The sequence below is a fragment of the Halichondria panicea genome, chromosome 12 (genome assembly GCF_963675165.1).
Source record: "Halichondria panicea chromosome 12, odHalPani1.1, whole genome shotgun sequence".
NCBI lineage: Eukaryota > Metazoa > Porifera > Demospongiae > Suberitida > Halichondriidae > Halichondria > Halichondria panicea.
Window position 1 is genome coordinate 2,479,880 of NC_087388.1, and position 13,921 is coordinate 2,493,800.

The window sequence follows — 13,921 nt, forward strand, 5'->3', positions numbered from 1 at the left end:
AACTGGACATCATCATCAGCAGCAACTGCACTCGCAATTACTTCTCTATTTATTTCGTCTAAAGTGGATCCTTTGCTAAATGAAATCAGCAGGTGCTTTCTTACTCGTAATTCAATTATCCGAAACAACAGGTAAGCAGTATCATTTACCTCGAAGAGGCCTCCTCTGTCAACCTTAAGGCACCATTCTCGAGTGTAATCTATTAAACTGCTTTCTTCTCCATTCACTGCCATCGAGTGTAGACATTCCACAACTTCAGTATTATAAGAGTCCTTGCTAGATCTCTTTTCATACTTACTTAGCATTTTGAAAGGAACGTATCCAGCAATATATCTGACCACATTATCTTCAAGATTTGTTAGGGCAGGTATGCTGTCAACGACACTCTTACTGAAGTGCCCTGCAATCATGTCGGCAAAGAGTTTCTGAGTGGCCATCTGGTATAGATCTCAATTTGTGAAAGGAAGACCACATTTTTTCTCTGAGCACGTTCTTTGAGCGACAAATTTTATCAGTTATACAGCCAATAAAGCACTTTTCCAAGCTTTGAGTCAACCTGTAGCTGAAGTCATCAAATTTACTGGTATTTGTTTGGTTACTGGTTGTTGCCTTCAAAAACTTCTTAATTTCTTCCTGAATGTCTGTTATTCGATCTGAACCTGCTGTTGAGATTGTCAAGAGATGGCAAATAGCTCCTCTTACAGTAGCTATAGCACTTCCACTTCCACTAGCCATGACAGAATAGCGGTGTACTTTTGAACAGTCCTCTTGATACTGATGGCTGTAGCAATTTCTCATAAGGACAAAGGTCAAATACACAAGACGGAGGCAGCAAAGATAAAAACAATGACCGTAACACGGATGGGCCAAGCATTTATGTAGGCGTTTCCAATCCCTTTCTTCAATAATCTATGGTTTAAGTTAGAGAGTGTTAGTTAGAGTGTTAGTTAGTTAGTTAGAGAGTGTTAGAGGAGATATTTGAAGTTTCTTCTTATGAAAATCTGCTCTAAATTTTGTAGTGTACTGAACGTTATTAGTTTGCTCACCAGTTGACAAAAAGTACCAGTTGACAAAAAGAGTAGATCTACCCCTGAATATATATTTTCCATACCCAGTTGACAAAAAGTGCAAAAACCCCCTAGATACAAATACGTATATACTTACGGCTGCGCCATACGTTGCCACATGGGAAAGGCACTAGTGAGGTGTGTCACTAGTGCAACAAACTGCATTCCTTTTGCATTCCGTACACATCCCGTACACATCACTCCTTTTATAGGACAACTAGTTTGCAACCACAATTGCAACTACTTGTGGTCGGCTGTGGAATGCACCAGACGCGTTTTCTGACCATTTCAGGTGAAGGGTGGCTTGTAAAAAAAGCTGAAAAGATCTTATGAGTGTTGCTACAAATTATGTGTTACAAATTGTGTGCTACAAATTATGTAATCATCGTAAGCTCTGTGATAAATTACTTTTAATTAATGTGGCAGAAAGTATTTTAGTGATTAGTGTATTTTAGTGATTAGTGATAAGATGGTCAACAAAGTGTAGGCTTAGTTTGATCTCTAATTTCGTATGAATTGCACCAGTACTTTTCAGTTACCCCCTTTGCAAATAGACGATAGAATTCTCTCCAGTGGCCCACCAGTGTCTACTGCTGCCTCACTCACAAAACTGACCTGTATAGTACCATCCGTAATCAATGTACATTTATGAGATAATAACTTTCTTAAACTTACTCTGAGAAGATTGGACGTATTGAATCGTTTCTTCTTTGCTTCTCTGATCCCATCTTTCACTACAAAGCCACCAATACTAGTACGGGAAGCAACCTCCTAGACCTCCTAGTCCTACATCAGGGATGCCCTCAAGGCTCAAGGCCAACACAATAATGGCTCAAGCAGTTCAGTTCTCTAAATAAGTATAGCATTATCTCACAGTACATTATCTCACAGTACTATACACACATACAAAAGTCGTCCATACTGTTTTTGACAGCAAGTAAGATATCATTTTCTAGGGTCAAGTCTACCAGGGTCAAGTCTACCAAGTGGGATGATTGAGTATGGTCTTGTACCTAAAAATTTTTTGGGGATGTTATCCTCATGCTATACTTGTACACCACTGTTGTTAGGTGGAGATTCTGGTGGTGAGCTCAGGTAACTAAATTCTTCTTCTTCAGACCTTAGAGAACAAATTCTCTAAACAATGGAATGCATTTTAGGCATATTTCAGTCGGTGCAATTCCAGTAAAACTTACCAGATCTTTATTCTCTAATACACGTTCCAATACACGTTCCAAACATAATTTCTGCTGTAGAGGACGGATACACTTTAGCACTACCTACAACATTCTTTAGGTACTGAACAGTATAGCCAGTATAGCCTCCACTTTGCGGTGGAATTACCCCGAGCTGACGATTGTTGTTGGGTAAGGGTAAAGTTCGTAACAGTTCATACCCCCCTGCACTCACAAGCTTTGGATATGCATTAAGAAGTTCATCGTGGAACTCAAATGCTTCGCCATACTCAAATAAACAGATTTTCCTTGGTCTAAGCCCAGCATTGATGAGGTCTGCTTTTTCCATTGGAGTTGGATGATCCACATTTGGCTCCCACATACTCTTACCTGTTCCTGTTTTTTGTCCATATTCTGACATCCACGGAGGACGGCGAGTGGGCAGTGATAGACCACGTCCACGTCGGCTTGACATGACATTACCGGTACCATGACATTACCGGTACCAGAGCGAGATCTTCCTGGAAGCTGCTGATCCTCTCGAGCGCGGAGGTTGCCGATCAGTACCAGAGCGAGAGCTTCCTGGAAGCTGCTGATCCTCTCGGCTGCCAATCAGTAACATTTTCTGTATGCAGAACAATTATTTTTACTACTACTGTGCTTTCTTTAATGGAACCCTTCCACAGCCCCCCCCCCACTCGTACTCTCCTAGACTAGACTACTTTCACTATCACCTACTCTCCCTGACTCCCACTCTCCCTGACCCCCACTGTTCGAAAGCTTACTCGAGGAGCAGCTCTTACAGAATCGTCCACTTCTTCATGGACTTTCATCTACATGTGTGACCTTTAACCCTGTGACCTTTAACCCCTGTAGTTTCTAAGTACAGAGGTTTTCAGAGTACAGAGGTTTTCAGGTAGGTTGAGGGAATTCAGAGTCTAAAGTTACTCATGCGTTTATAATTAAGTTAGGATGGCGTGAAAGTTAGGATGGCGTGAACTGTTGCATCATCATTGATAGTGTGCACTAAATTGAAAGAGGCACTAAAGCTGATCTTTTGCAGCTGCATATGGAGTACCCCTACTGTGGCCCAAACTATCATAATTATGTTTAATTTTCATACTCAAGTTAGAAGTGTTCCTGGAGCAGGAGCCAGAGCATGGAGTACCTGGTGAACCAGTTGTGGATTTGTGTGTAGATCATGACAATTCAGTACCATCAATTTCTGTCAAGGTCCCAAATAAAAAAAGTGATGTGAAGTTTGTGAAGTTATTCATTTTAAGGAACGTTAAAGTCCAGTACCTCACCCATCCTGAAAAAGTTCGATCGTTTTTGCATTTTGCGTTCTGAGTTAGGCGATGAGGTTGACGTTGGCTATTTTCAAGGAAACCGACGAGTTTCGGTTAGGTGTAAGGAAGATTTACTCACCGTTCAGCAGCTACTAAAATCTCAAGAAAAACAATAAAGTGTTATACACTGGTGCATGGGTAAAGCTGAAGTTCAGTCCAAAAACCCACCAGTTAGTGATTCTGAATCTGAAGGAGAGACTGTATCCACTAAGCCAAAAAAGAAAAAAGCAAAGAAAGTGTCCCGGTATACAGAAAAAACGGAACGCATAGATGATATGCTGAAGCAGAACCATTCCAGTATGTATACTGTTGTTCAAACAACAGTATCGTGTTTGGGCAGAGACAATTGAAGCGGACGTCATGATAGCCTTTTAATCCTCGTCATTCTTCAAGAGCCAAGAGCCAAGGAAGGAAACCCCTCACACCTAAAAAAAACTTGAGCGGCATTTTTGAACAGTCAAATCTGACACCATCAAAAGTTGCTGGACGCCTGACGGAAATTGGAGCAATTAACAATGAACATTAATTTTTATGAAGCAAAAGAGATGTGTTACTGAAACATCCACTGAGCAAATAATTTACAACACATTTACAAACTACTCAATGTGTATAAAATAGTTTATACAGTCTTGTGTAGTGATGGATTGAAATGCATTTAAAATGATTATTCTTGGTATACTGGTTACTTGATAAGCATTGATAAGCAATCTCTTTTTCTTTCAAATAGCCCTTAACTTTGCTAAATACTTCCTCGATAGGGTTTAGATCTTAGATCAGGACTGTACGGTGGAAGGAATCTAACTAGTGCTCTCTAACTAATGCTGATATAAGTTCACAGACAGGTTCACAGACAGCAGCATTATCGAGTACTACAACAGATCTTGGGTTATTCCCGTCAAATGGTTGATAATATTATGAGTGTTGCTACAAATAAACTGAACAAAGGTGTCTCCATTGACACTTCAGCGAGGTAAACATCTCTTGTTGACATAATACTTATTGCTGAGATTCGTTGTCCATATGCGAGTGATGGGTGTGATACCTCTAACTCCATATCCAAATAAACGCTTAGCATTTCTTTTATCACAACCCGTCTCATCCGATGAAAACCAGCATGCTGGGGTCAAAAGCTACTGTGCTCTTAAAGCATTAGATTGTTGAATGGCAACTCTCTTCATTTTTTGCCCTGCATATTGTGGAACATTCCCACAAACATTAAATAGTTCCTCTTGTACTTCCTTTAAGTATATGCCAGGATTATTAATTTTAAGAACACCGTCAACTCTTATTTCTCCTAAAACTCTGCATGGACCATGTCTCTGTTGTATTGAAGTGACATTGTCTTGTAAAGATGTACAATCCTGCAGAGCTCTAGTAACCTCGTCTATGGTTTTAAATTGCAAACATACCATAAAGACAATTCTCCACCTCCTTGGCATCTTGTTACAACTATAGCCCGATCAGTGCCACCAAGATAAAATTTATGGGCATGTGCTATTTCCTGTATGTACATGTACATCCAGTAATTATATGCATGAGTAACTTTACAACTCTGAATCATTCCCTCTGTAGCACCCTGCCTCTGTAGCACCCTGTCCTGGAAAAACCCTGTCCTGGAAAAAGACATCCCTCATAATTTTAAGACACCCCATATAGTTTTGACATTAGTTTTGACATTTTGACACTGTCCGTAGACTTGCTGAAAAGACACCTCATACAATTTTTTAACACTATACCCTGTGTGTACCCCTTGCTGACCAGGGTGTCCCACACCTGACACAAGACCAAGCAGTCACGGACACAATTATAATTATTATAACCCAAAACATTTTTTTCGTCCCATTTTCCGTCCCAAAATTTTCTCGTAAAAATTTCTCCGTCCTCTTTGGAGCGGGGGGAAATTGTCCCGTCCCCTTTGGAGTCATGTGACATATAAATTAAGTCGGCAGAAAACAAATCATCATGTGGTATAGGTATAGTGGTCATGTGACATAAATGAAGTAAACAAATAAATGAAGTAAACAAATCAAATAGATCATAAATACAATGAAACAGATCCAGAGTACTTCGTCTCTCTGCATAGTAGCTGAGAAATACCTTGTGAGCTAGTTTTTATCTCCTCTGAGTACCCTTTTGAGTACCCTTTTCTTTTTCTTTGGAATTAGGAGTCCTCCCGTGTTTGTTTCCGTAGTAGTCCGTAGTTGTAGCTTTTGTTGCTCTGTGTATCAACTCGACTGCTGTTTCGGAGAGGTGCCTGCAGTCATCTTAGTCGCTGCTGCAGTGGCTACAAGATCTCGTAGCGGATTCAACCCGAAATGGTGGTCTTTGATCTGATTGAATTTATTGAAGTTGTGTCGAGCCTGCAAGTACTGGATGTACAGGTCCACCATTTGAACGTCCAGTTCCGGACACAAAAGTTTTGTGGTCTGCCACCTTGATCACGTAGAGAGTACGCTGATCCTGGTCTCCTTTCCCGCCAGGAGGCAGTTAACAACTGCTCCAGGTCTCTGCCAGGATCTGTATACGGTTAGAATAAGGTCAGGGTCAAGTGTTATAGATATAATCGTTGAGCACTCGTCCGTGTCGACAAATAGGTTGGGGTGTGGTCGATGAGGTCTTCTTGATCGACTTCTTCCTGGAGTCTTTGTAAGTCTAACTTGTACGTAGTCGCTCTCTTGGGACAGCTTCCCGTCAACACCTACTGCTGGTCATATTTCAGAATGTCCACACACATCTCATGGGCCTTCCCATCCACACTCATCAAATGCTCATTAATAAGCGCGGGGTTCCACTCTCCCCTGCCCCTAATCTCTCCTGGATTCCCAGCATTGGAGCCTCAAAGGAGCCTCAAAGGAAGAAGGATGTGGTCGTGGTCGGGTGCCCCACCTGGGACTTCGTGGCAACCTCTCCTTCCTGTCGTATTGTGGGTGCTTGACTTTGATGTGCTTAGCTTGTGGCTTAGCCTGGCATCCAGACACACGGGTTGTGGTCTTCAGTGGCTGGTTGTGGAGTAAGTGATTACACTAACCTTGTCTTGACAACAATTCATCACGTGAACATGACGTGGCTGTGTGTTATGTGTGTTATGAGTGTTATGATAATTATTCATTGTCCTCGTCAGTGGATAATTATGACACGACGACGACGACCTTTCCGCCTTTCCGCTTCACCTCACCCTCCTCATCATGTGGTGTCGTGTGTTATGATAATTATCATAATGCTAACCTTTCATTGTCGTGGTCATGACGTGAATGAACGTCATCCTGTGGCTTATCACGTGAATGAACCTCATCCTGTGCCTGTGTGTTAAGAATGATTGATAGATTATCACCATGACGATGTAATAGGTGTCCTTCGAATGTGATGAGTTAGGGTGTAATGAATGACTCACCTCATGTAGTGCGGAGTCCTCCAGTGTCTTCTGGATGTGATCCGTCTTCTGAATGGATAGTGAAATAGTGTGATTAGTCATGTAGCGCAAGGTCCTGTATTCTGAATGTTATAGTGATTGGTGTGATGAATGACGTAGTTGCTGAACGTGATCCATCTTCGAATGAAATAGTGTGATGATTGACTTACCTCCGGTTTGTCATCCTCGTGTAACATGGGAGGTGTGTTCTGATGATCAGCGTACGGGGTCCTCCTGAATGTGATCGATGTTCTGATTAATTTAGGAACTTAGTGTAATGAATGACTCACATCATGTTGTATGGGGTCCGCCTGAATTGAGGTTCGCATGGCATGGCCAACAATTTAGTTACTTACAAGAAATCTAAGTCTACCTGCAGCCGTCTTCTTTCTTTTTCTTTTGCCTTCCATGACGTACGTCTTTAGTCCTATCCTTATATTAGCTACCGTACACGTATACGTAACCTTAACCAGCTTCTTCTCTGCATGAGCACTTCCACGTGTATCTGACCGTAAATCGCAACAATAATTATCAAAAATTAACCTTTCCCCGTTTTAATTAAAAAAAGAAAATACAGAATAAATACAGTTTTTCTTTAAAATTTCATATATCATAAACCATACAATGACTATTTCCTACAGGTAGCGCAGACCCCAGAGGTATCTTGACACCATTATCGTTCTGACCACCCCCCTAATTATACAAACATTTACAATTATGTACACAAACAATATTGTATGAAGGCACAAAGTGACTAAAGACACTGAATAAAGACACTGAATAAGTGTTCTCAATGTTCTCACGGAGACATGGTTCAAGCAGGATCAGCAGAAACTTGTCTGTGAGGGAGGTCACATCGGCAGACGCCATTTTCCCGGGAAATGTTTTCTTCACCTACACACAGGTGGCTCATGATGCCCACTACTGTATACTAATGTATACTAACTAGCCTAAACAGTTATACTGAAGCTATTGAGACTACATATGCTACTCTAGACTTACCAGATCCAGGAACTTAGTCCATCCCAAGAGCTTCTTCACCAGGTTCTTCAGGCTTCTAGCTTGAGGTAGTAGCTATGATCCCAGTCACTGTCCTGTATTAATTACATTGTTTAATTAACTTAACTGCACTCTGTTTGCTACAGGTTCAGTTGTACTACAGTTTTATCTGGCACTCTGCTACAGTGCTACATCAGCCATTTTGCTTTACTTGTAGCAGGAATACTTCTGCTCTCATCAGAAAATATTACAGAGACGGAGTTGAAGAATACCAAGTCTCAGTGAGTAATTGTCGCTGGGAATAAAAGTTTGCCCCGAAAAATTAAGCGATAATGTAATTATATGTAGTACAATCTAATTTATCGAACAACTATGAATGTACATGCAACGAACATCACCTTCTTTCTCAATTCCCTTGCTTGCATGTTTAAAATCTGCACCCTTGATGTTTGGAATCATTGTGAAGTGAAGTCTTCTCCGGCTCTCATAGTAGCGATGCACAGCACCGGCAAAGCACCGGCAAATAGACGACTCATCTTGACAGTACATAAGAACACGCACACATGTGAACCCTGTTAAAAGATATGAAATCTTGACAGTAATCACACACATAACAACACGCACACACAAAAGATGTGACATCTACACACAAACGACATCTACACACAAACATATAGCACACACATCACGATATAGCACGTACACACTTGTCAAAAGATGGGGTCGATCATCTTGACAGCAATAATGCACTTACACACAAACATGGCACACAAACATGGCACGCACACACATACACTGTTTGAACCCCGTCAAAAGATGTGACATCTTGACAGGTTGCTGTCAAAAGATGAGTCATCTTGACAGCAATAATGCACAGCAATAATGCACACACATATACAATGCACACACATATACACACAAAAACATATGAAACATGTAACACGCACACCGTTTGAACCCCGTCAAAAGATGTGACATCTTGACAGGTTGCTGTCGAAAGATGAGTCATCTTGACAGCAATAATGCACACACACACACACACACACATACACACAAATTAAACATATGAAACATGTTAACACGCACACACAAACACTGTTTGAACCCACTGTTTGAACCCCGTCAAAAGATGTGACATCTTGACAGGTTGCCGTCGAAAGATGAGTCATCTTGACAGCACACACAAACATATGAAATATGTACTATGAACGTACAAACACAATTAAAAGACCACTTGAAGCAGGGTACATTGAAAGTAGACAAACATGCATCCATAATTATTGATAACTTGCGCTTGATTTTCCTTGTGCCTGAAAACTTCTCTGACAACTGAGTGATCATGTTTCTTTCCGAATTATAACTAGAAAACACGGGTGAAAAAAAGTTCTTTAAACTTACAGCTCATTTCCAGCGAATTTAATACCCTCCTCACACTTATCTTCCTCACACTTATCTTGAAGATTTTTTACAGCGATCTGAAACGATAACAGTTCATACCAGATATTATAAAACACAACCACAATAAAACACAACCACACACTGCCTTCTAGGTGTAGAGGACGGGGTAGAGCTTGAACAAGAGCTATCAGGGACATCTTTTATATGATGGTCAACTTCACATTTCAAGGCATTGAACTCGGCTTTCAACTCCTTTGTTTCCTTTTTGTATTAGGCTAGTTAGCCTGTCAATTTTCTGGTTGATCGAGAGTTGGTCTGTCGAATGGGTCAAAATGATTCATTCTGAGACCATCATTCTGAGACCATAACCAGGATTTTGGTCTTGTGGACTTCTGGCCGACGAGAATAGAGCTAGAGCTAGAGCCGGAAGAACACTAAAGCTGAAAAACATAGAATGAGGAATCTAAGAGTCAAGAGAAAGCGTTCTCAACTTCAAGCTGCTGTTCAAACTCAGCTAGAATTAGAACATAGTCTAAAAGTCGAGGCAGAGAAGAAAGTTTAGTGTATAAGAACATGTCCAGGAGTTACTGGGAACGTTGGTGTTGGGAACTAGAAAGAAGGAGGACTAGTGTTGCTGAAGAGAAAAGGCAGCTACTGTATCAATTTTAAGTAGCTCCAAAACATGTGAGCTACATGAAATTCATCCTGATGATAAATGTGACAGGCTCTGGGAAAACAGACTATCAGCTAGCTAGCTTAGCTGTAATTACAGCGCCAAGCATACACATCGTGATGATCGACAATTAGTGGCAACGGTATTGAGATGGCTCTTCGTAGAATCACATACTACAGTGAAGCAATTTTATATAAAATGTGACCTTGAAAATGTGACCTAGTGAGAAAATATCACTCATAGGCGTTTGAGTAGTTAAACCCTCAATCACTTCCGGCGAGTACTAAGTGAATACTTGCGGGCATTTTTGAATGTAGTCGCCTTTCTAACAACCACTTGCAAATCAACTCGCATGGCCATAGGTGGCGTCGGCACATCTTTATCTGTTGACATCCCTTTGGAAAGTGAACTAGTCAAGCTGTCACAGACCAAAACATTGCTACATTTTAGATCATTGTGTATAAGCTTCACTTCATCGTGAAGTACTTCAGCTAGCTCTGCACACAGGCAGATGACAACACATTCATCGGATCCAGAGCATGAATATTTTTCAGTTGTTAGGTACTTAGCAAGTGTTACAGACGTAGATGAGTTTGGCAATCCATGGTATTGCCGATATAACGGAACGTTTGGATGACACAATTGTGTAAGAATCGCTGCTTCTTTGACAACATCTGTGTGAGGAAGTAGCTCGCGACCCTGTACATTTGCAAGCGAACACCAAATGAGCCTCTGCCTATAAAGAGTTCTTTCTTCTTTCCATTTGTGACAGGCTCTGGGAAAAGGGCGCAAGCTATAATTTTTGCAATCTATATACCACATGATAGAGCAAAGAATTGCCTACGCATTGATGTGCTTAGTTTGCACATACCCCGTTCCATGCCTGAGTTATGCGCGTTGGAAACTCGAAGTTGTAAAACAGCGGTATTGAGAAATGCCCACTCAAAGATTGCCAAATTGGGAAAAGTAAGGTAATGGTGGCTGCTTAGACAGAGTGCTTTGGTGGAAAGAGTTGCATCAGATTTTGCAGAGAGGTAGTAGAAAGACTGTAGATAACTATAAGCCAAGAAAAATTTTATGAGATTATGCACTGTAGTCTATAAATCTGGTTATTGCTCAATACCAATATCTCTACTGGTTACGATCAACTAAAAACTCCACCTCCAACTAGCTAGCTCCACCTCCAAATATTCATTCGCATCCAGTGCACATGCGCAAAGCCACGTGGGCTGAGCAGACCAAGGTCCCCCCCCCAGAGTTGCAGACTGCTATAATTATATCACCATCACACTGCACCCTGTTCTGCTATAATTCACAGGGCATCGCAAGTGGGTCTCCCTGAGTTGTGTCTCCATCCACGAACAGATGGGCGTGGTCCCAATGCGTGAACTTGGCGTGTTCCCGGGTGTCACGTGATCCAAACTTGGTGGGCGTGTTCGTGGGCATGACAGGAAGCCGGAAGTCAGCTCCCACGCTCTGGGAGGAAACAGCGGCGAAAGTGCGTGGGAAGGTAGTGGGCGTGACAAAGAACACGCCCACAGAGTTTGGCCTCTAGGACTTGTGGCCGCGGCACGAAATCGCCGCCTAACTAGGCCACCAGGGCCACCAGGACAGCGTCCCACGCATAGGATCCTTTCAGATGGGCGTGGTCCCCAGCGTGAACTTGGCGTGTTTCCGGTCTTTTGCGGGTGTCACGTGATCCAAACTTGGTGGGCGTGTTCGTGGGCAGCCGGAAGTCAGACCCCACGCTCTGGGAGGAAACAGCGGCGAAAGTCTGGTGGTCACGTGATCACGTGACCTGCGTGGGAAGGTAGTGGGCGTGACAAAGAACACGCCCACAGAGTTTGGCCTCTAGGCGTTGTTGCTCCCTGTGGCCGCGGCAAGCCGCCATTTTCGGACCGAGACAGAGTGCGGCGTAACTAGGTGAAACGTGACACCAGGACAGCGTAACTTTGCCCACGCACAGATTTCGTGATCCCCTTTCAGATGGGCGTGGTCCCGATGTCCAGGGCCACTCCCCAGCGTCAACTTGGCGTGTTCCCGGTCTGTGTCAGTCTGTGTCACGTGATCCAAAGGTGTCACGTGATCCAAACTTGGTGGGCGGCATGACAGTGTGGTTTTGACTATGGTGGTTCGAAGGAAATCAGTTCCTGCACTTACGTCCTTTTCCTGTTGGTGACCTAGTGCACACAGATGTCTGTGGGAATCTCTAGGCGGTGGTAGGAAATCAGTTTCTGTGAGCCCTGCACTAACGTCCTTTTCCTGTTGGTGACCTAGTGCACACAGATGTCTGTGGGAAACTGAATACCAAATCTCTAGGCGGTGGGCGGCATGACAGGAAGCCGAAAGTAAGATTTGGGCTCGACCACTCCCACACTCTGGCAGGAAACAGTCTGGTGGTCATGTAAGAACACAAAACGCCCGACGCCCACAGCCTCTAGGCGTTGTTGCTCCCTTATCGACTTGTGGCCGCGGCGCCGCCATTTTCGGGCCGAGACAGAGTGCGGCGTAACTAGGCGACACGTGACACCAGGACAGCGTAACTTTGCCCACGCACAGATCCCCTTTCAGATGGGCGTGGTCCCGATGTCAGATGTCAGGGCCGCGGGTGTCACGTGATCCAAACTTGGTGGGCGTGTTCGTGGGCATGACAGGAAGCACCACGCTCTGGCAGGAAACAGCATCTTCGGCAGCGAAAGTCTGGTGGTCACGTGACCTACGTGGGAAGGTAGTGGGCGTGACAAAGAACACGCCCACAGAGTTTGGCCTCTGCTCCCTTATCGTTGTTAAGTGTATTCTTAGGTTGGTTTCGCTCCCCAAACCCCTGCCTGGAGTTTCGCACTCCATTGGCTCCTGTCCTGTTCGTTCAACACATTGCGTATATGCATATATGCGTATATATGTGTGTGTGTGAGACTGACCTCACGTGGCGTTCACCTTCAACCACTTCCTTAGTGTGAACTCAGTTCAACCTGTGTAAAGTGTTGATTAAGTAGTGTGTTAAGTAGTGTGTAACAAATGTATCTTACCTCGGGAATGTGGTACATGAGGGGAGAATCATCTCTCTCAGCCTGTGTGAGGGGAGAAGCCTCTTTCTCACGTGACGGAGCTTCCTCATCTGACGGTTGAGATGTCTGTGTGAGGGGTGACAGACCAATGATGGGGCTCCAGTCTGCCTCATCTGACGGTTGAGTTGGATCTATGTGTTGTCCATGTGTTGCTGTGTCGAGGCAGTGACACGCTATTGAAATGAGTGACCTGATTACACTATAACAATGATACTTGACGATCAACTTGTAGGTCCTTGTCATATGACATGCTGTCGCACGTGCAACCTGAGCCTCCGGGTTCACGGCTTCTAAGTAGCATCCATGCGTACTCCAGCAGTAGACTCACCAGCACGAGACCACCCATTCGTTATTTTAGAACCCCCGAGTGTGCTTTCTGCCTCACATACGTCACGCCCATAACCTATTTTGGACGCATGGAGTAAATGGGTGGACAGTTCTTCCTCTTCCGTTATACGGCATAGGGCCGTTCCATATGACACTCGTCTGCTTACTCTGTCTTTCAACGTAGAACGTGGTACACCGTGCAAGTCAGCTTACCGGACATGTGGTCAGTCTATTGTGGTCAGTCTATTGCAGCTAGCATTTGCTCATCAGATACCTCTTCAAACTCCTGTTGCTCTTTTTAAGGTGAGAAAAGGATAGTGGTGGTTGATTACTCGAACGTTTAAACCCCTTCTTTTTCTTACGGGGCAGTGGGACAGTGGGACAGCGCATTATTTCGTTAATAATATTATAGCAATATAAAAAAGCAAGCCATTCAGTAAGTTTCTGGTTAATGCA

The 13,921-nt window shown here is 43.3% G+C and overlaps 1 long non-coding RNA gene across 3 annotated transcripts; it reads right to left on the reverse strand.

Annotated features, from left to right (window-relative positions):
- Positions 1 to 7,708: 7,708 nt before the first annotated feature.
- Positions 7,709 to 12,999, reverse strand: LOC135344898 (uncharacterized). Of its 3 annotated transcripts, none has more exons than XR_010397576.1 (4): positions 8,796 to 12,999; positions 8,398 to 8,571; positions 8,003 to 8,094; positions 7,709 to 7,894 (listed from the first exon to the last, which is right to left on the reverse strand). It is a non-coding gene; the product is annotated as an uncharacterized LOC135344898 (long non-coding RNA). The 3 variants fall into 3 exon arrangements; XR_010397577.1 differs by having other exon boundaries at positions 9,109 to 12,998; XR_010397575.1 differs by having other exon boundaries at positions 8,398 to 12,995.
- Positions 13,000 to 13,921: the final 922 nt, after the last annotated feature.